Source organism: Hippopotamus amphibius, chromosome 12, assembly GCF_030028045.1.
Source record: "Hippopotamus amphibius kiboko isolate mHipAmp2 chromosome 12, mHipAmp2.hap2, whole genome shotgun sequence".
NCBI classification, from domain to species: domain Eukaryota; kingdom Metazoa; phylum Chordata; class Mammalia; order Artiodactyla; family Hippopotamidae; genus Hippopotamus; species Hippopotamus amphibius.
This window is the reverse complement of record NC_080197.1, coordinates 53,918,266-53,940,546: the sequence shown is the minus strand read 5'-3', so window position 1 is coordinate 53,940,546 and position 22,281 is coordinate 53,918,266.

Here is a 22,281-nt window from a genome sequence, read left to right as displayed (position 1 = left end):
GTGGGAAACATAGGAGAAGAAAAGGACCTACAGAAACAAAAACAAAACAATTAAGAAAATGGTCATAGGAACATACATATCGATAATCATGTTGAATGTAAATGGACTAAATGCACCAACCAAAAGACACAGACTGGCTGAATGGATACAAAAACAAGACCCATATATATGCTGTCTACAAGAAACCCACTTCAGACCTAGGGACACATACAGACGGAAAGTGAGGGGATGGAAAAAGATATTCCATGAAAATGGAAATCAAAAGAAAGCTGGAGTAGGGATACTCATATCAGATAAAATAGACTTTAAAATAAAAAATGTTACAAGAGACAAGAAAGGACACTACATAAAGATCAAGGGATCAATCCAAGAAGAAGAGATAACAATTAGAAATATATATGCACCCAATATAGAAGCACCTCAATACATAAGGCAAATGCTAACAACTATGAAAGAGGAAATCGACAGTAACACAATCATACTGGGGGACTTTAACACCCCACTTACACCCATGGACAGATCATCCACACAGAAAATTAATAAGGAAACACAGGCTTTAAATGACACAATAAATCAGCTTGATTTAATAGATATCTAGAGGACATTACATCCAAAAACAGCAGATTACACATTCTTCTCAAGTGCACATGGAACATTCTCCAGGACAGATCACATTTTGGGTCATAAATCAAGCCTTGGTAAATTCAAGAAAATTGAAATCGTATCAAGCATCTTTTCTGACCACAACACTATGAGGTTAGAAATCAATTACAGGAAAAAAACTGTAAAAAACACAAACACATGGAGGATAAACAATATGCTACTAAATAACCAAGAGATCACTGAAGAAATCAAAAAGGAAATCAAAAAATACCTAGAGACAAATGACAATGAAAACACCATGATCCAAAACCTATGGGATGCAGCAAAGGCAGTTCTAAGAGGGAAGTTTATAGCGATACAATCTTATCTCAAAAAAACAAGAAAAATCCCAAATAAACAATCTAACCTTACACCTAAAGAAACTAGAGAAAGAAGAGCAAACAAAACCCGAAGTTAGTAGATGGAAAGAAATCATAAAGATCAGAGCAGAAATAAATGAAATAGAAACAAAGAAAACGATAGCAAAAGTCAATAAAACTAAAAGCTGGTTCTTTGAGAAGATAAATAAAATTGATAAACCTCTAGCAAGACTCATCAAGAAAAAGAGGGAGAGGACTCAAATCAATAAAATTAGAAATGAAACAGGAGAAGTTACAACAGACACCACAGAAATAAAAAGCACCATAAGAGATTACTACAAGCAACTATATGCCAATAAAATGGACAACCTGGATGAAATGGACAGATTCTTAGAAAGGTATAACTTTCCAAGACTGAATCAGGAAGACATAGAAAATATGAACGGACCAATCCCAAGAAATGAAATTGAAACTGTGATTAAAAATCTCCCAACAAACAAAAGCCCAGGACCAGATGGATTCACAGGTGAATTTTATCAAACATTCAAAAAAGAGCTAACACCCATCCTTCTCAAGCTCTTCCAAAAAATTGCAGAGGAAGGAACACTCCCCAACTCATTTTATGAAGCCACCATCACCCTGATACCAAAACCAGGCAAAGATGTCACAAAAAAAGAAAACTACAGACCAATATCACTGATGAATTTAGATGCAAAAATCCTCAATAAAATACTAGCCGACAGAATCCAACAACACATTTAAAGGATCATACACCATGATCAAGTGGGGTTCATCCCTGGAATGCAAGGATTCTTCAATATACGCAAATCAATCAATGTGATATACCATATTAACAAACTGAAGGATAAAAACCACATGATCATCTCAATAGATGCAGAAAAAGCTTTTGACAAAATTCAACACCCATTGATGATAAAAACTCTCCAGGAGGTGGGCATAGAGGGAACCTACCTCAACATAATAAAGGCCATATATGACAAACCCACAGCAAACATCATTCTCAATGGTGAAAAACTGGAAGCATTCCCTCTAAGATTAGGAACAAGACAAGGATGTCCACTGCCTCCACTACTATTCAACATAGTTTTGGAAGTCCTTGCCACAGCAATCAGAGAAGAAAAAGAAATAAAAGGAAACCAAATTGGAAAAGAAGAAGTAAAGCTGTCACTGTTTGCAGATGACATGATACTATACATAGAAAATCCTACAGATGCCACCAGAAAACTACTTGAGCTCATCAATGAATTTGGTAAAGTTGCAGGATACAAAATTGACACACAGAAATCTCTTGCATTTCTATACACTAACAAGGAAAGATGAGAAAGAGAAATTAAGGAAACAATCCCTTTCACCATTTCAACAAAAAGAATAAAATACCTAGGAATAAACCTAACCAAGGAGGTAAAAGACATGTACTCAGAAAACTGTAAGACACTCATGAAAAAAATCAAAGACAACATAAACAGATGGAGGGACATACCACATTCTTGGATTGGAAGAATCAATATTGTGAAAATGACTGTATTACCAAAAGCAATTTACAGATTCAATGCAATCCCGATCAAATTATCAATGGCATTTTTCACAGAACTAGAACAAGGAATGTTACGATTTGTATGGAAACGCAAAAGACCCCGAATAGCTAAAGCAATCTTGAGAAGGAAAAATGGAGTTGGTGGAATCAGGCTTCCTGACTTCAGGCTATACTACAAGGCTACAGTGATCAAGACAGTACGGTACTGTCACAAAAACAGAAATATAGATCCATGGAACAGGATAGAAAGCCCAGAGGTAAACTATGGTCAACTAATCTATGACAAAGGAGGCAAGGATATACATTGGAGAAAAGGCAGCCTCTTCAGTAAGTGGTGCTGGGAAAACTGGACAGCTACATGGAAAAGAATGAAATTAGAACACTTCCTAACACCATACACAAAAATAAACTCAAAATGGATAAAAGACCTAAATGTAAGGCCAGACACTATAAAATTCCTAGAGGAAAACATAGGAAGAACACTCTTCGACGTAAATAACAGCAAGATCTATTCTGATCCACCCTCCAGAATAATGGAAATAAAAACAAAAATAAATAAGTGGGACCTAATGAAACTTCAAAGCTTCTGCACAGCAAAGGAAACTATAAGCAAGACGAAAAGACAACCCTCAGAATGGGAGAAAATATTTGCAAACAAATCAACAGACAAAGGATTAATCTCTAAAATATATAAACAGTTTATCCAGCTCAATATCAAAAAAACAAGCAACCCAATCAAAAAATGGGCAGTAGACCTAAATACGCATTTCTCCAAAGAAGACATACGGATGGCTAAGAGGCACATGAAAAGCTGCTCAACATCACTAATTATTAGAGAAATGCAAATCAAAAGTACAATGAGGTATCACTTCACACCAGTTAGAAAGGGTGTGGAGAAAAGGGAATGCTCTTGTATTGCTGGTGGGAATGTAAATTGATACAGCCACTATGGAGAACAGTATGGAGGTTCCTGGCAAAAGTAAAAATATAACTACCATATGACCCAGCAATCCCACGACTGGGCATATACCCAGAGAACACCATCATTCAAAAAGACACATGCACTCCAATGTTCATTGCAGCACTATTTACGATAGCCAGGACATGGAAGCAACCTAAATGTCTATCAACAGATGAATGGATAAAGAAGATGTGGTACATATATACAATGGAATATTACTCAGCTGTAAAAAGCAATGAAACTGGGACATTTGTAGAGACATGGATGGACCTAGAGACTGTCATACAGAGTGAAGTGAATCAGAAAGAGAAAAACAAATATTGTATATTAACACATATATGTGGACTATAGAAAAATGGTACAAATCAACCAGTTTGCAAGGCAGAAATAGAGACACAGATGTAGAGAACAAACACGTGGACACCAAGTGGGGAAAGCGGGGAGGGTTGGAGGGGGAATGAATTGGGAGATTGGGATACCAAATTGTACACTCTAAATATGTGCAGTTTATTGTAAAACAAAAAATAAAAAAATAAAACTTCTATAAATTCTAAAAAAAATAGAAAAAGAAATTTGTTTTTTGTTTGTAACACTTTTTTATTATCTGATTTAAAAGGCAAAATAATTATACATTTATGTTAAGGGGCATAGAATGTATGAAGATGTAATATGCATGGCATTAATGGCGTGAAAGAGAGGCGAAGAAATGAAGTTATATAAGCATGAAATTTTTGTATATTATTGGAATTAAGTTGGTATTAATCTGAACTAAATTTTTATAAATTAATATACTAATTGTAATCCCAGAGCAACCGCTAAGAAAATAACTCAAAAATAAATAACTAAACAAACGACAAGGGAATTAAAATAGTTCACTAGAAAAGATCTATTTAACACAAAGGAAGGCAGATCAAAAAAAGATCAAAAAGGTCACGAGACATGTAGAAAACAAGTAGAAAAATGGCAGAAGTAAGCCCTTCCTTATCAGTATACACTTAAATGGATTAAAACACCAATTAAAAGGCAGAGATTGGCGGAATGGGTTTTTAAAAAACCATGATCTACAGAGTGAATTATACTCCAATAAAGATGTATAAAAATGCATATCTCACTAATAATTTTATATTGATTACATTTTATAATGATAATATTTAAAATATATTAGACTAAAATAGGTAATTAAAATAGAAAAAATTAAAAAAATTAAAAAACCATGATCTAGCTATATACTGTCCACAAGAGATTCACTTTAAATTTAAAGATATAAATAGGTTGAAAATAAAAGAATGGAAAAAGACATTCCATGAAGAGTAAGCAAAAGAGAGCTGGAGCGGCTGTAACAAAATTCAACAAGCAGACAATTAAGACAAAAATACTGAATAGTTATGAAAGCAAAGAAGGACAGTATATGATGATAAAAGGGCCAATCCATTGAGAATATATTATAATTATAAACATATACACACCTAACATTGAAGCCCCAAAATACACGAAGCAAAAATTGACAGAATTGAAAGAAGCAGAAAATTTAATAAGTGGAGACTTTGATAACTCACTTTCAATAAGAGCTAGAACAACTAGACAGAAGATCCACAAAGAAATAGAAGACAAACTACACTACAAAGCCAACTAGACCTAACAGGCATCTATAGACACTACACCCAATAACAGTAGAATACACATTCTTCTCAAGTGCACATGGGACATTCTACAGGATGGACAGTATGCTAGGTGAAAAAAAACGAGTCTCAATGCTTTCAAAAGCACTTAAATCATACAAAGTGTGTTCTCTAATCACAATGGAATGAAATGAAAAATCAGCAACCGATGAAACTTGGGAAATTCACAAATATGTGGAAATTAAACAACACAGAAAGAAAACTGTAAAATTCATCTTTTTTTGGGGGGGGTACACCAAGTTCAATCATCTGTTTTTATACACATATCCCCGTATTCCCTCCCTTCCTTGACTCCCCCCGCCTCGAGTCCCCCCCACCCTCCCCGCCCCAGTCCTCTAAGGCATCTTCCATCCTCGAGTTGGACTCCCTTTGTTATACAACAACTTCCCACTGACTATCTGTTTTACAGTTGGTAGTATATATATGTCTGTGCTACTCTCTCGCTTCGTCTCAGCTTCCCCTTCACCCCCCGCCCCCTCCCAAACCTCGAGTTCTCCAGTCCATTCTCTGTATCTGCGTCCTTGTTCTTGTCACTGGGTTCATCAGTACCATTTTTAGATTCCGTATATGTGAGTTAGCATATAGAATTCATCTTTCTGCAATTTTCTTATTCTCCGAACACCTGAGGTGCCCAGCTACTTCTATTCTGACACCATCTATTTGGAGTTCACATTAGACTCCATGCATCCAAGAGCTCAGTCCCACAAGACTGCCGTCACTGCAGACACCAGTCACAAGGACCTGGTCCTCAGGTCACCAATGCTTCTGCCCAACTTGGCCACAAAGTCAAGGCTTCCCACAAGCCTTCTCAGTTTTAGTAAATCACTACAACTCACAGAACTCAGGAAAGTGCTTTACTTATACACCAGTTTATTATAACTTGGGAACAGTCAAATGGAAGAATGCATAGAAGAAGGTACTGGGGAGAGAGGAGGGGGAGGGCAGAGCTTTAGTGTCCTTTCCAGGACACCACTGTCCCCCAACCTCGATGTGTCCACCAACCCAGAAGATCTCTGAATCCCATCGTTTAGGAGATTTATGGAGGCTCCATTAGGAGTCACAATCGATTAAACCATTGGCCACTGGAGGTCGAACCCCATCTCCAGTCAGTCTCTGCTCCTGTAAGTTCTGGGGATGGGACTGAAAGTTCCAGCCCTCTAATCATAAGGGTGGTTCCTCTGGTGACCAGCCCCCATCCTGAAGCTGTCTAAAGGTCTACCAAGAGACCTCCCTGATGGTCCAGTGGTTAAGACTTTGCCCTCCAATGCAGGGGGTGCGGGTTCTACCCCTGGTCATGGAGCTAAGATCCCACATGCCTCACCGCCAAAAAACCAAAGCATAAAACAGAAACACTACTGTAACAAATTCAATAACGACTTTAAACATGGTCCTTAACCAAAAAAAAAAAAAACCTTTAAAAAATTGCATTGAAAAATAGTAAAAACTAAATGTCTACCAAGAGCCACCTTATCAACCTAAACTCAGGGATGGTTGAAAAGGGCTGGTTAGGAAAGATGCTCCCATTAAAGGAGATTCCAAGGGTTTTAGAAGCTTTATGCCAGGAACTGGAGACAAAGATGAAATGCGTATTGTAAAATATACCACAGGGCTGAGGGTCCTAACAGCTAAGAGAGGTGGCACATGGCCAGAGCCCATTCAGTCATTAATAACCAGCCCAGTCCAGGAGCCTCATCGTACGAAAATGTCTCTGGGGTGAGGCCACTCAGGTTTGCAGGCTTGCATTCCATCTTGTCAGATTCTAGTTCTCTCAGCAATATTCGGCTACACCCTTTTAGGCATCTGATAAATTGAGCTGAGACAATGTCATCTCTTGCTTTGAGTCCCTTTTGAGGTATTAATGTAATATTGGATTTCCCTTATTTCATAACTCATTTATTCATTCCTCCACCCTCAGCTACTTTTCCTCCTTCTCTCTACTTATACCCAAACCTTTCTATTTTTGGAAAGATGTTAGGCTCGGCCACTGTGCTGGTTTAGACTGCAGGCAGCAATAGGAGCCTAGCAAGTACCCCCGCTCAGCGCACCCTGATTCACATAGGGGAGGGGTGTAAGATTCGTGGGCTATTTCCATCACTAGGCAATACAGCTGCACTCACTGTTAACCCCAATCTTGTCAGATACGGTGAAGGTACAACCTGTACCAGGAACAAAGACCAAATACATATATCCTACTACATCGCAGTCTTCAATAAGCCTCTGTGGGAAATATTCCATAAGATATTAGAGGATATCTCTGGAATACGATCCATCCATCCAAATCATACACCTGGGAAAACTGTAAAGAAGGAACACTGAAATGGGCCAAAACCTTTATGTCCTTTCAAACCTCTACAGATGGATTTAATTCAGTTTCTTCCTCATGGGCTTCTAAATGTGTTCTACTACGCTGTCTCTGTTTTCTGGTTGGGTTGAAGCCTTCTCTTGTTGTAAAGCAACTGCTCTGACAGTAGCAAAAATATTTTTAGTTCTTATGTTTCCCGCTTAGAGAAACCGCCCCCCCCCCCCAATTGTCCAGTGATAAAGAAAATAGTACTTAAGGAACTCTCTAGGGCTCTGTCATATGTGAGGTTTGCTGCCTTAGCACCAGCAGTCCTCAGAGAAAACTGAATGAATAAATGGTAATTTATAAAACTACCAGAGGAACTCTGGTAACTGCAGCCAAAGGCTCTCCTGGCCTTTTGCGTCACTCAACCCCACATAAGCTGCTCACTGAATATTCCATGTGTCTGTGGTTCTCACCCTCATCCTTGACTCTGTTCTTGGACAGTCCAATGTGGTGAAAGGTGATAGAGGTGAAGGCAAAATATCCCAGTCTATAAAACGGGCCCAGCAGATTTTCCAAAAGGTAAACTATAGGAACCTCTGTGTGACCTTCATCCCAGAGACTCTGGCTTATTGGAGATCATACCAATGTAAGGCTGTCTTGAGCATCACTGGGAGGATCTTTATCAGACACAGAAGCCTCATGAAGGAGACCATTTTCCAAAAAGCCTCATTCTATGCAGCAGGTGGCTGTCTGTGAGCAGCTTCTACCCAAGACCTGGGAATCAGGATCCAGGCATACCTGGAGTCAGTGACTGACAGACTCTTCTTTGTCCCTTTCTCTTCCTTTGCTTGGCTATCTTTACTCTCTCTGTTAGTTTAAAGCTCTTAGGGCTTCCTAGGTGGTGCAGTGGTTAAGAATCCGCCTGCCAATACAGAGGACACAGGCTTGAACCCTGCTCCAGGAAGATCCCACATGCCGAGGAGCAGCTAAGCCTGTGCACCTAAATAAGTAAAGCTCTTATTGCTAAAATGAAATTCTTAAAGTTTCTTCCCTTAATCTTTGTTATTTTGGGAAAATGAGAAGGATGAGCACAGAAACTGTTACACCAACCTGTTAATATAGAATCTTATTTCTCTGTAGACTCAGGGGCCGGGAGGTTGGGGTCTTGGTGAGGACCCTTTTCCAGTTTACACACAGCCATCTACTGGCTACATCTTCACATGGTGCTGAGCAGAAAGAGGACAAGCTCTCTCCTGTCTCTCCTCTTGAGGGCACTAAACCCCATCATGAGTGCTCTACCCATAAGACATGATTACCTCCCAAAGGCCCCATCTCCACATTCCATCATACTGGGAATTAGGGTTTCCACATCTGAATTTGGGGGGAATGTAAACATGCAGACAGACCATGACAGCTGGATTAACAGGACTAAGAGGCACTGTTCAAGGCCTTCTGATAGATCTCATGCTAAAACTTGTCTGCACAGTCCTTTGCTCTATTTTCCTCTGTGCGACCACTCACTTGTCAAGTGACTGGAGCTACAAAGGCAAAAGTCATGCGAAGCCTGGATGCCTGTTCTTTGCAGAGTCTGAAATAGCAATCTTCAGGGGTAACATAGATCAAGCCAAGATGTGGTAAGACCTAGATTTGAGCTGCAGGATCCATACTGACCAAGATGAGGAACTGCAAGGCCCTGAAAGACTAGAAAACTTCCACTGAGAACCCGGCAGGTGTTTGTCCCAACGGCTCTTCTGCCCAGCCTTCTTGTACAGGACTTTAGCCCCATCAGTCCCTTCCCAGCACTGTAGGTGAAATCCAGATTGCTAAAGATATGGCTTTAGCAACCTTCAAGAACAATTATTCTCTATTTCCAGAACAATCTGAACTTTGACAGACCGCTCTTCCTAAAGCCCCATAAAACAATCTACTCTTTTTCCCTAAATCGATTGACAGCTCCTCGCGAGATTTCTCACGCCAGGTATTCTTAAATAAAGGCTTATGCTTTGATTCTGTGGTTCATTTTTTTCCTACATAAACAATAATTAAATTTTCTAAAATGCCTGGGGGATGCCTTGGGTCCTTTCAGAATCACCACCTGGAAGTCGGATTAAGTCAAAGTTGAAGAAAGAGTTTATGGAGCCCTGGAGGAGATGGTTCAGAAGTTAGCACTGAAGCCGTCACAGGGAGGAGACCCACACCTGCGTGGAGACGGACCTACTTTCTCTTTTCCCACCGCACTCCACTGGTCTATGCCCGCAGCTGCACTCACGTAACAGTAACCAAGGCAGATGCCGCATGATCAAAACCGCAGAAGCAGCCAGAGCCAGAGGATGGGGCCAGTCAACTGCCCCCAACCGGTTCCAGCCCGCCCATGAGGGCGGCGCCTGCGCAGAAGACACCCGAAGTGTCTAAACGTCCCCCCTGCCCTTACCATGCTAGGACCTCCGCCCAAAGGTGGGACTCGCATGTCGGGAGGTGCAATTAGTCCGTGTGCAAAGGAGCCCAAAGGTCTGCACGTGCTCCAGCTGTTTCTGGGGCTCTCCACTCCTTTCCCAGAATTCTGGTGGCACACACATCTCTTACCCCTTAAGTTTCTCGCCCCGCCCCCCGCCGCCCCTCCCCCAGGGAGAAGGGGTCTTCAGAGCAGGAGCTCCCCCTTACTCCTTGATCAATAAGTAAAGTTTCTTCTCTGCTTTTTTGAACCTGATCTCGTTCAATTGGCACCATCGGCACCAGGGAAGGAAAGGACCCAGTAGGAGCCCACCCGATCCGAGAGGGTTGTAGCAAAGTCGAATGAATGAAAGAATGAAGAAATCCGAAAGCTGGAAAGTGGAATGGAATGCTTTTCAGATTGTGTTTGAGGGCCATCGTCTGCCAAACTTTGGGCTGTTAGTCATTTGCGTCCCTTGTAAAATAGATTCCTGGGTTCCACCCCAAACCTACTAAATCAGTACCTGCAGGCAAAGACCTGAGAACCAGCATTGAATCCAGTGTCTTAGGTGGTTCCTATCATCAAGGCAGTTTGGAACATATTGCTCTAGAACAGTGTTTGTAAACAGACTGGCACTTGGAGCTTTTAAAATGACAGCTCCCAGATTCTGTTCTGAATATGTGCACCTAAACTTGTAGTGAGGGATATAGGTGTGTGATTTAAAAACTCTTCTCAGGTGGGACCGGGTACTGCCTTCCCTGGGAACTCGGCAGGAATGCAGACTCTCCGGCACCACCAGGACCTGAGCCCAGAGTCTGACCTTTAACAAGATTCCCAGGTGACTACTCTGCATATTAAGGTTTGAAAAACACTGCCCTGCGGTACTTGGAGGTGCAGGTATTTTCATTCTGATTCCTAACACTTGTGTAAGGCAAGTGCGGTCCCTTGCAGAGGAGAGGCACTGGGGTGCCTGTGAAGAGGAGCCCACGTGCCTTCTTGGGCTCTGGGTAATATTTCATTTGAAACGGTTTTTGCTGATGAGAAAATTGGAAACAGACGAAGGTGAAGGGATGCTGTAGAAAGAAAACTGAAGTAGGAGTAAGCAAGATGTGGGGTTCAGAGTCAGGGGCTATTTTAGGACTTGAAGGAATGTCGGGGGACATGTTTGGAAACTATTTGTAAGTGGTTTCTTCTTAGGGTGTTTGCTTATTTGAGGCTCCCGGGAGAAGGGGCTCATGGCCAAAGACACTCAGGCTATCCTTGGGGTCCCCCTTGTTCTCAGGTAAACCACATCATCTCCCCCAGATCACCACTTTGACTTCTGTAAAAAATGGGAACTTTGGCAAGGGACAAATCCCTTTCAGCTTTAAGATTGAGAAACTGGGAACAGGGGACCCTTTTTCCTTTATTGAAAATTAAAATCAAGTTCCCTTTTAAAGTTTCATTTGTAGTGCTCGCTTCAGCAGCACATGTACTAAAGTTTGCTTTGTAATATTACCTTTATTTATAACAAAGATGAGTTCAACTCTCTTGTTTGCTGTCCTAGAACTTTTCTGTATGATTTCATATCAGTAATATAGGTGAGGAATTTCTAGCTACTTTCTGATGCCCAGGAAGAACAAATGAATCTGTAGTTTTCTGAGTGTTTCCTCTAGGCCAATAACAAATTCTTCATATGTTTTGTGATTCTCTAATGAAGTAAATGTACTATGCGGAAATAAACAGAGGGCACCCAGATGAGAACAAACAGAGGCTGTGTATTGGGAGTCTGCCCTAGCAAGGGAGTCAGCCACCATCGCTTACATTGGGCAGAGGCCCATGGGGAACGAGAGTCTCCAAGTGAGTGGTGACTGGAGGTTAGTGGCCCGGAGAAGCGGGAGGTGGGCTGGCTAGAGCAGCACGTCTTATGCTTTTGGTCAGCAGCATATTTGACTTCCTCTGGCAGATCCTGAGTTGGAAGTGGGGTAAATATTAAGGAAGCTGGCAGTCATTGACCTCATCTGATCATTCTGGACTAATTGCTGCAGAGATTGTGGTTTGGCTTCTGGGACTGCTTGCTGCGAAGGTTGTGGGTCAAGAGTCTATTGTCACACAGGCTGGTCATTGTCCATTTGTATATTCATTCTCTTAATATGAAACTATTGGGAAAAGATAGCATTTTGTTTGTTTCTAAGAATAGCTCCTGTCACAAGCCACATTTAAAATATATTTTGAAGCAGGGAAAATAGATTCTAGAGCTAATCTATCCTAGACAATTGCTTTTAAAAGACACAAGAACCATGTTTATTGACGACCAAGTTTTTCTTCCTTCCTTCCTTCCTTCCTTTCTTTCTTTCTTTCTTTCTTTCTTTCTTTCTTTCTTTCTTTCTTTCTTTCTTTCTTTTCTTTCTTTTTCTTTCTTTCTTTCTTTTTCTTTCTTTTTCTTCCTTTCTTTCTTTTTCTTTCTTAATAATATAAAGACTTTTAAAATGAAGTACAGTTGATTCACAATGCCATATTAGCTTCCAGTATACAGCGCAGTGACTCAGCCATACGTATATATATTCTTTTTCAGATTCTTTTACACTATAGGTTATTATAAAACACTGACTATAGTTTTCCATGCTATACAGTAAGATCTTGTTGCTTATCTATTTCATATATGAAGACCAACTTGCTGATCAAATATTACCTCCATTACCTCTCTGCAGTCTAACCAGCATGATCAGGAGGTAAGTGTGTGTGGGGGGGGTGGGGATGGGGGGGTACACAACTAAACTCATTCTGGCTCTACTAAGCCAGATCCCGTTACTACAGAGCCTCTCTTTGTCAGTGATGCATGCAGGTGAACCAGACTCCCGAGGTTAGAACTTAATTATAAGCCTTCTCACATGGTTAACTAATTCTTTTTATTTATTTATTTATTTTATTTATATTTGGCTGTGTTGGGTCTTTGTTGCTGCAAGCGGGTTTTCTCTAGTTGTGGAGAGTGAAGGCTACTCTTTGTTGTGGTGCACAGGCTTCTCATTGCAGTGACTTCTCTTGTTGCAGAGCCCAGGCTCTAGGTGTGTGGGCTTCAGTAGTTGTGGCACATGGGCTCAATAGTTGTGGCGCATGGGCTTAGTTGTGCACAGCCCAGACCAGGGCTTGAACCCATGTCGCCTGCATTAGCGGGCAGTTTCTTAACCACTGCGCCAGCAGGGAAGCCCTGGTTAACTGATTCTTTAAAATTGATCAACCAATTATTTAATTAAAGGATAATTTTCCTCAAAAGGGTAAAATCATTACTCCCATACGGATATTATAAAGTGAACATGTGTAAAATATTTTTTAAAACTCATTAATGAGACCTAGAGTCTGTCTTACAGAGCGAAGTAAGTCAGAAAGAGAAAGACAAATGTATGCTAACTCACATATACGGAAGCTAAAAATGGTACTGATGAACTCAGTGACAAGACAAGAACAAGGACGCAGATGCAGAGAATGGACTGGAGAACTCGAGGTTTGGGGGGAGCGGGGGGTGAAGGGGAAGCTGAGACGAAGTGAAAGAGTAGCACAGACATATATATACTACCAACTGTAAAATAGCCAGTGGGAAGTTGTTGTATAACAAAGGGAGTTCAACTCGAGGATGGAAGATGCCTTAGAGGACTAGGACGGGGAGGGTGGGGGGGACTCGAGGGAGGGTGGGAATACAGGGGTATGTGTATAAGAACAGATGATTGAACTTGGTGTACCCCCCCAAAAATAATAAATACATAAATAAAATTAAAATGGAAAAAAAAATTTATCAGGAACAAGCAAAGAAAAAAAAACTCATTAATGAGGAAACTGGTGTCAAAAAAAACAAAACAAAACATAATGGAAGTCACAGTTTGAATATACCCGAAGCAATCACTCCAGCCCCATAACCAAAGCTTCAGCCGTCATGATCTCCCCCAAATGCTGACTCTGACCTTATACAAAACTTAAGCTTTCTTCACATCAGCACGCCCTTGCAGCTTCCCAGCTCATCAGCTACAAATAGGTAAGCTTGTGAAATGCTATTGGACGGGCCAAAAGGTTCATTCAGTTTTTTCCATGAGATGGCTGTAGTAGTACTTAGTTGTCTTTAACTTCATTCGAAACAATTTTGTTAGATTGTATGTGACAGCTGTCATATCAGCGTGTGTTTAACAAGACTTGGGACTTCTCTGGTGGCACAGTGGTTAGGAATCCACCTGCCAATGCAGGGGACACAGGTTCGAGCCCTAGGCCAGGAAGATCCCACATGCTGTGGAGCAACAAAGCCCGTGTGCCACAGCTACTGAGTCTGTGCTCTAGAGCCCACGAGCCACAACTACGGAGTCTGCGTGCTGTAGCTACTGAAGCCTGCACACTTAGAGCCTGTACTCCTCAACAAGAGAAGCCACCACAATGAGAGGCCTGAGCACTGCAACAAAGAGTAGTCCTGGCTCACTGCAGCTAGAGAAAACCTATGTGCAGCAACGAGGACCCAATGCAGTAATTAATTAATTAATTAAAAATTTAAAAAGACAACAAAATTAGTAAATTTTTGTGCAGCCATTTTAATGTTGAAGATGGAAGGAAAAAAAGCAACATTTTTGGCATATCATGCTTTATTATTTCAAGAAAGGTAAAAACGCAACTGAAATGTCAAAAAAAGATTTGTGCAGTGTATGGAGAAGGTACTGTAACTGATTGAACGTGTCAGAAGTGGTTTTCGAAGTTTCAAGCTCGAGATTTCTCGCTGGACAATGCTCCGCGGTCAAGGAGACCAGTTGAAGTTGACAGTGATCAAATCGAAACAATAATTGAGAACAATCAACGTTTTACCACGTGGGAGATAGCTGACATAGTCAAAATACCCAAATCAAGTGTTGAAAATCATTTGTACCAGCTTGGTTATGTGAATTGCTTTGATGTTTGGGTTTCACAGAAGTTAAGCGAAAAAACCTTCTTGACTGTATTTCTGCATGTGATTCTCTACTGAAACGTAATGAAAACGTTCCGTATTTAAAATGAATTGTGACGGGCAATGAAAAGTGGATACTATACAATAATGTGGAACAGAAGACATCGTGGGGCAAGGGAAGTGAACCACCACCAACCACACCAAAGGCTCATCTTCATCTAAAGAAGGTGATGTTGTGTATACGGTGGGATTGGAAGGAGCTCTATTCTGAGCTCCTTCTGGAAAAGCAAACTATTAACTCCAACAAGTACTGTTCCCAATTAGACCAACTGAAGGCGGCACTTGATGGAAGGCATCCAGAATTAGTCAACATAAAATGCATAATCTTCCATCAGGATAACTCGAGACCGCATGTTTAATGATCAAGAAAAAAGCTGTTACAGCTTGGCTGGGAAGTTCTGATTCATCCGCTGTACTCACCAGACACTGCACCTTCAGATTTCCATTTATTTCAGTCTTTACAAAATTCTCATGATGGAAAAAATGTCAATTCCCTGGAAGAATGTAAAAGGCACCTGGAACAGTTTTTTGCCCAAAAAGATAAAATGTTTCAGGAAGATGGAATTATGAAGTTGCCTGAAAAATGGCAGAAGGTAGTGGAACAAAAGGTGAATATGATGTTCAATAAAGTTCTTGGTAAAAATGAAAAATGTGTCTTTTATTTTTACTTAAAAAACCGAAGCACTTTTGGCCCACCCAATATGACACTCCCTACAAGAATGTAAGTTTCTATTAACCAATCAAGATAGAAAACATTCAACTGAGCTGTAACTGCTAAAAATGAGCTTCTTACCCCTTTTGGTTTTGAGGTCTCCCAGTTTGTGAACAGTTTGTTTCTCGCTCAATAAAATATTCATATCAAGTAAAGCTCTGTTAATTTTTTTTTTTTTTTTTTTTTGCAACACCATGCTGCTTGTCGGATCTTAGTTCCCCAACCCCAGCAGTGAAAGCGCCAAGTCCTAACCACTGGACTGCCAGGGAATTCCCTCTGAATTTTCTTTTGACACAGATAAGCTGTTACAACCAGTTCAAAGGGGACTTCTACAGACTCATTCATAGAGCAGGAGTATTGAAATGAATCTGCAAATGGAGGCAAACCTAGCTTCTTTTTCTGTAGAGCAGGAGAGAAGGAGATTGCACAGGACGAGATTTGCATGACTATGGTTGGAATTTATTTAGGATTGCTATAAGTTGTTTACAATCTACAGAGGTGTAAAATAGTTCCCAGAGAATCAGAATCACATGACGGAGAGGCTGTATGCTAAACAATGCATAGTTTTCCATTGAAACATAAAAATTTCCCTACTACTGTTAGAAATTCTAGCCACAGAGATCCTTACAGTCTAACACCTCTCTTCGTAGCCTAATTTTTCCTTAGTAAAGAAGGTAATAGTTTATGTGAAAGCTTGTGCACATGGTAGTCATTACACTTTAAGAATTCTGAGTGTATCAAATAAAAACTCAAGGATAATTCCCAATCAGCTACCTAAAGTTTATTAAAAGTTCTCACATTTTTTTTTTCTCCCCAAACTGTAAAACTTATGATGTTCAAAAGTGTCAACAGGACTATGGGCATAAAATAATTTGAAAAAATTTAAAAAGTTTTAGGGATGTAAAGCACTATGGCAAGTTCTAACTACCACGACTATCGATGTGATATGAGTTCATAATGGAAAAAATGGGCTGTGAGTTGAACATCATTCCTAGTGAACCAGGCTATCTTTTCTCTCCCACTAAAGAAAGATTCCAAAATACAAGTCAGAGAGAGTGTTCTCTGGGTTTTTTTTAAGGGATAACAACCTTGAATCCACTCTAATATGTTTATTTCTTCGAGTCAATCATTAATTCATTAAACAAATACTCGATCTCCTAATATGGGCTCCACATTGCACTAATGGGCGGGAAATAAAGAAATAAACAAAATGGACAAAATCCCAGCCTTTAATAAGCATGTGGAAATAAGTCATAGGAAGATGCAAGTTAAAAACCACAAGGAGATATCACCCCACAGCCAGTAGAATGGCTAAAATTGAAATGGCTGACACCATAGTCTGTGATGTGGATGGAGCTCCTACACACAGCTGGTGGGAATCTTAGTTATAATCATTTGGGAAAACTGTTGAATAGTTTCTTATAAAGTTAAACATACATCTACCCTATAGTCCAGGTATTATCCTAGATATTTATATAACAGAGAAAAGCTAAATTGGACTCTGTGTTGGATCTGTTTATTTTATATTAACCTTTGTATTCTATTGCTTTTGCTACAAGTTTAGGATGTTGCTTTATTGCCTGAGATATACAGGATAGCCCATTCTCAAGCCTCTGACCTTTAAAGGTAATAACACTTTTCCATTCATTAAAGTTGCAGAACAGAAAATAACATTTGCCTTGTTAGAGGTTTACAGGAACATCATGGCCTGACCTATAAGGACAGCCGCAAGAACAAAGGATTCTGGCACCAAGAAGTCTGCAACAACCAACAACACCCCCTTCCCGTTTTCATATGAAAGAAGCCTGAATTCTAACTCAGGCAAGACACTAGTCTGCCATCTTCTCCGTCTGCTGGCTTTCTGAATAAAGTCGTATTCCTTGCCTCAACACCTCGTCTCCGATTCATTGGCCTGGCATGCCGTGAGCAGAGCGAGCTTGGACTCAGTAACATTTACCCAAAAGAAATGAAAACATGTGCCCACAAGAAGAATTCTACAAGAATGTTCATAGATGCTTTACAGCTTTATTAATAATGGCCTCAAACTGGAAACAACACAAATGTCAATAATTAGAAATGAGGTAAACATACTGAAGTACGTTCACATAGTGGAATGCTACAGAACAAGAAAAAGGAGTGAAGGACCAATACAAGCAACAACATGGCTGGATCTCAGAAACATCATGCTAAGCAAAAGAAGCCAGATACAAAAGAGTACAACGTGTATAATTCCATTTATATGAAACTCTAGAACAAGTAAAGCTTACCTATAGACATCAACACAGTGAGTAGGGATATGTGAGATTGACTGAGAAGGGGCAGGAGGGGACTTCCTGGGGCAATGGGAATGTTCTGTATGTATGTATGTATGTATGTATGTATGTATGTATGTATGTATTTTAAGATTTATTTATTATTTTATTTATTTATTTATTTACTGGCCCCATTGGGTCTTGTTGCTGCACGAGGGCTTTCTCTAGTTGCAGTGAGTGGGGGCTACTCTTCTCTTTGCAATGGGCAGGCTTCTCAGTGCAGCAGCTTCTCTAGTTGTGCAGCACAGGCTCTAGGTGCGTGGGCTTCAGTAGTTGCGGTGCATGGGCTCAGTAGTTGTGGTGCACTGGCTTAGTTGCTCTGTGGCATGTGGGATCCTCCCGGACCAGGGATCGAACCCGTGTCCCCTGCACTGGCAGGTGGACTCAACCACTGCACCACCAGGGCACTCCCTGTTGTGTATTTAGATGGTTACATGTGTTACATTTATCAAAAGTTTCATCAGACTGTTCACTTGAGATCTGTGTCTTCAGCATATCTGAATTAGATCACAATTAGAAAAAAAGGGAGAAAGGAAACAAATCTCTGTTCTCATGGCAAGTCCCTGTCCTCATGAGAGTTCAACAAGCAAAATAAGTGATGAATGTCTGTAGAGAAAAGCAAAGCTGGGAAATTGTCAGACCTCATGGAGATGGTAGCATTTGAGCAAAAACTTAGAGGAGATGAGGGGTAAAAGTCCTCAACAAAATACCAGACAAGCAAATTCAGCAGCATATTAAAAGGATTATACACCCTGACTAAGTGGGATTCATCTCTGGAAGGCAAGGATGATTCAATACAAAAATTGATCAGTGTAAAACATCACACTAACAGAGTGAAGGGGAAACACCACGTGGTCATTTCATTGATGCAGAAAAAGCATTTGACAGAATCAAGATGAGGGGTTAGTAGTGCACAGATCTAAGAGAAGACCATCCCAGGCTGACGGTGGAGCAACTGTAAAGACCCTGAAGCAGGAAACAGCAAGGTGTGTTTGCAAAACATCAAGATGGCCAGTGGAGGGAATTTCCCAGCAATCCAGTGGTTAGGCCTTGGTGCTCTCACAGAGGAGGGCTCAGGTTTAATCCCTGGTGGGGGAACAAAGATCCCACAAGCCTCACAGCGCTGCCAGGGAAAATAAAAGTTGGTTGAGTGTGTTTGAAAAGTCATTGAAAGGGGGAAAGCAGTCCGAGTGGAAGTCAGAGAAGGGGCTGGGCTGGATGTGATGGGAAGGGGCTGCGGGGTGATGTGTGAGGGTTCCCGTGGAGTGTCCACAGGGCCTAACTTCCTTATGAAAGGGCCACTTTGGCTTCTTTGTTGCAAATAGACCACAGGGAGCTAGGGCGGAAATCAAGGGCTTGTTTGGGAGTCCATCACAATAATCCAGGCTAGAGGTGACAGTGGCTCATACTAGAGAGATGCACTGCAGGTGGGGAAGAGAGGGCAGATTCTGGGAATATTTTGAAGGTAGAGCCTATGGATTTCCTGGTGCTTTAGTTGGGGGGGAGAGGAGGGAGAGAGGGAGAGGGAGAGAGACAGAGACAGAGAATGTGTCATGGGTGATACCAAATCTTTCCTAAATTTTAGTTCTTAATTTTATCAGTGATAAGTATTTCTGCCACATCTTACAACTAAACAAGTATACCAGCGTGTGGTCAAATTGTGGGTGAGAATCTTTCCCCTTTATTATTTTTTAATTTTTACTATTTTAGCTCAGGCACCTAAATTACCACTAGATGGCACTATAGCTTTAGTTGGCTGAAGATTTCGCGTCTCAAAGGCGGCGCAATCCTTTCTTACAGCAAACTGGTCTTAAAGGGCCAGATGTCGGAGTTTATAGGCATGATTTAGCGGTGTTTGAAAGGTTGCGTAGGGCAGTCCAGTAGTTAAGACTCTGGGCTTCCACTGCAGGGGATGTGGGTTCGATCCCTGGTAGGGGAACTTAGATCCCACATGCTGCTGACGCCAGGCCCCAAAATAAAAGTAAATAAATAAATAAATAAAAGCTTGCCTAGTGACCAGCTAAAGCCTGCAAATCTCAGATAAGGAACTGAGAAGAGGAAGCCTATGAATTTACAGAGATGTGGTGCTGTAAGACTGCTTGCAGGGAGAGAAGAGGAAGCTGATGCTCTAGAAAATCCAAAACCTCAAACTTCGTTAAAAAGTCTGGGGAGAAACACGTTCTGGGATGGCAGAGGCAAATATCGCTTGAGGACAATTTATCTGTTGATTGCCTCTTTTTTTTAAATAAATTTATTTATTTATTTATTTTATTGGCTGTATTGGGTCTTTGTTGCTGCACACAGGCTTTCTCTAGTTGCAGAGAGTGGGGGCTACTCTTCATTGTGGTGCATGGGCTTCTCATTGCGGTGGCCTCTCTTGTTGCAGAGCACAGGCTCTAGGTGCGTGGGCTTCAGTAGTTGCAGCACATGGGCTCAATAGTTGTGGCTCACGGGCTCTAGAGCACAGGCTCAATAGTTGTGGCGCACCAGCTTAGTTGGTCCACAGCATGTGGTATCTTCCTGGGGCAGGGATCAAACCTGTGTCCCCTGCATTAGCAGGCGGATTCTTACCCACTGTGCCACCTAGGAAGTCCCTGTTGATTGCCTCTTGAGACTGATTTTAAAACTAAACTGAAGTATATATTTTATTAGAAATGTATTTACAAATTTATTTAGAATTTATATTTATAAACATCTGCAAATTGTTATATTTATACATAATATTCTCCAAAAATGTCAAAAGACGTTATTTTTCTCTCATCATCCTAGATAACTCTTTACTAAGTTGTTCTTCCAGCACTGAAGAAAAACATAGATAAAAAGTACCTATTTTTAATGTGTCCAAATTATGAAAGATCAGAAAAATAATGCAACTATTTGAACTTAAATGAGATATAATTGGAATAGAAGATGTAATGCATGGCAAACACATGAAAAGATGCTTAGACATTGTTAATCGTTGAGAAAATGCAAATTAAAACCACGATGAGATACCACTTCATACCTACCTGGATGACTATAATCAGAAAGAAAGACACTGGGGCCTCCCTGGTGGTGCAGTGGTTAAGAATCCACCTGCCAATGCAGGGTACACAGGTTCCATCCCCGCTCTAGGAAGATTCCCACATGCTGAGGAGCAAGTAAGCCCGTGCACCACAACTACTGAGCCTGAGCTCTAGAGCCTGAGAGCCACAGCTACTGAGCCCATGTGCCACAACTACCGAAGGCTGCACACCTAGAGCCCGTGCTCCACAACAAGAGAAGCCACCGCACTGAGAAGCCTGTGCACCTCAATGAAGAGTAGCCCCCTCTCGCCACAACTAGAGAAAGCCCGCATGTAGCAACAAAGAACCAACAACAGCCAAAAAATAAATATATTTTTTTTAAAAAAAGAAAGAAAGACACTATCAAGTGTTGGTGAGGATGTGGAGTGGGTTGAGAAGCCGGAGCTGGTGTATTGAATTAAGAATATGTAGATTACTACCTGATGAATCCAGGGGCACAAGCCACCCACCCAGGGTCAGCAAGTAGCTCCCTTAGCATCCGAGTTCCCACTTTGGGGAATTGAAGCCCATGGGTCATTTTGATTGAAGGTGCAGTTTCAATACACCCCTACAAAGGAAGCAGAATCAGAAGCTTTATCATTACTTACAGATCCCAGAAGCAAGGGGGTACAATGAGCTGGGGGAAGGGAGAGCCGGGGTGGGGGTGGGGGTGGGAGCAGGAGATGGAGAGCAGGGTAGCAAGCACCTATTACTCATAAGGTAGTTGGGCAGAGGCCACTAACTTTCAGCAGGCTTAACCCAAAGTGGTTATTTTAAAAGGTGCACTGGGAAAAGCAAAGCAGGAACTTACTGTGGGTATCCTCAACTCAAGTTTTTTCCTAAATCTTCAGACTCTAGGTGTGAGTGGTGTTTTCATACTGTAAAATGACTAGGCAGCTACTCAGAAAAATGAAATTGTTTTTCTCATCACATGGAAGGACTGGGATTCTCATTCACTGATGATGGGAATGTAAAATGACAAGCCTTTTGAAAAAGGTTTGCAGTTAATTACTCCACCGTATGATCCAGCCATTTCACTCTGAAGTATTTGCCCAATGGAAAAGAAAGCATATGTCCACACAAAGACTTGTGCACAAATGTTCATAGCAGCTTTATTTGTAATAGCAAACAAATAAACAAACAACCCCCCCGATACTCATCAGTAGGTAAACGGATAAACACATTTTATATGGAAAATATACATACAAAGGAAAGCTACTTAGCAATGAAAAAGAGTGAACAATTGGTGCATGAAACAACAGATGAATCTCAAAATAATCATGTTGAGTGAAAGAAAAGACAAAAAAGAGTACATACTGTATAACTGCATTTATATAAGAATCTGGAAAATGCAAACTAATCCCTAGTGACAGAAAGCAGGTCA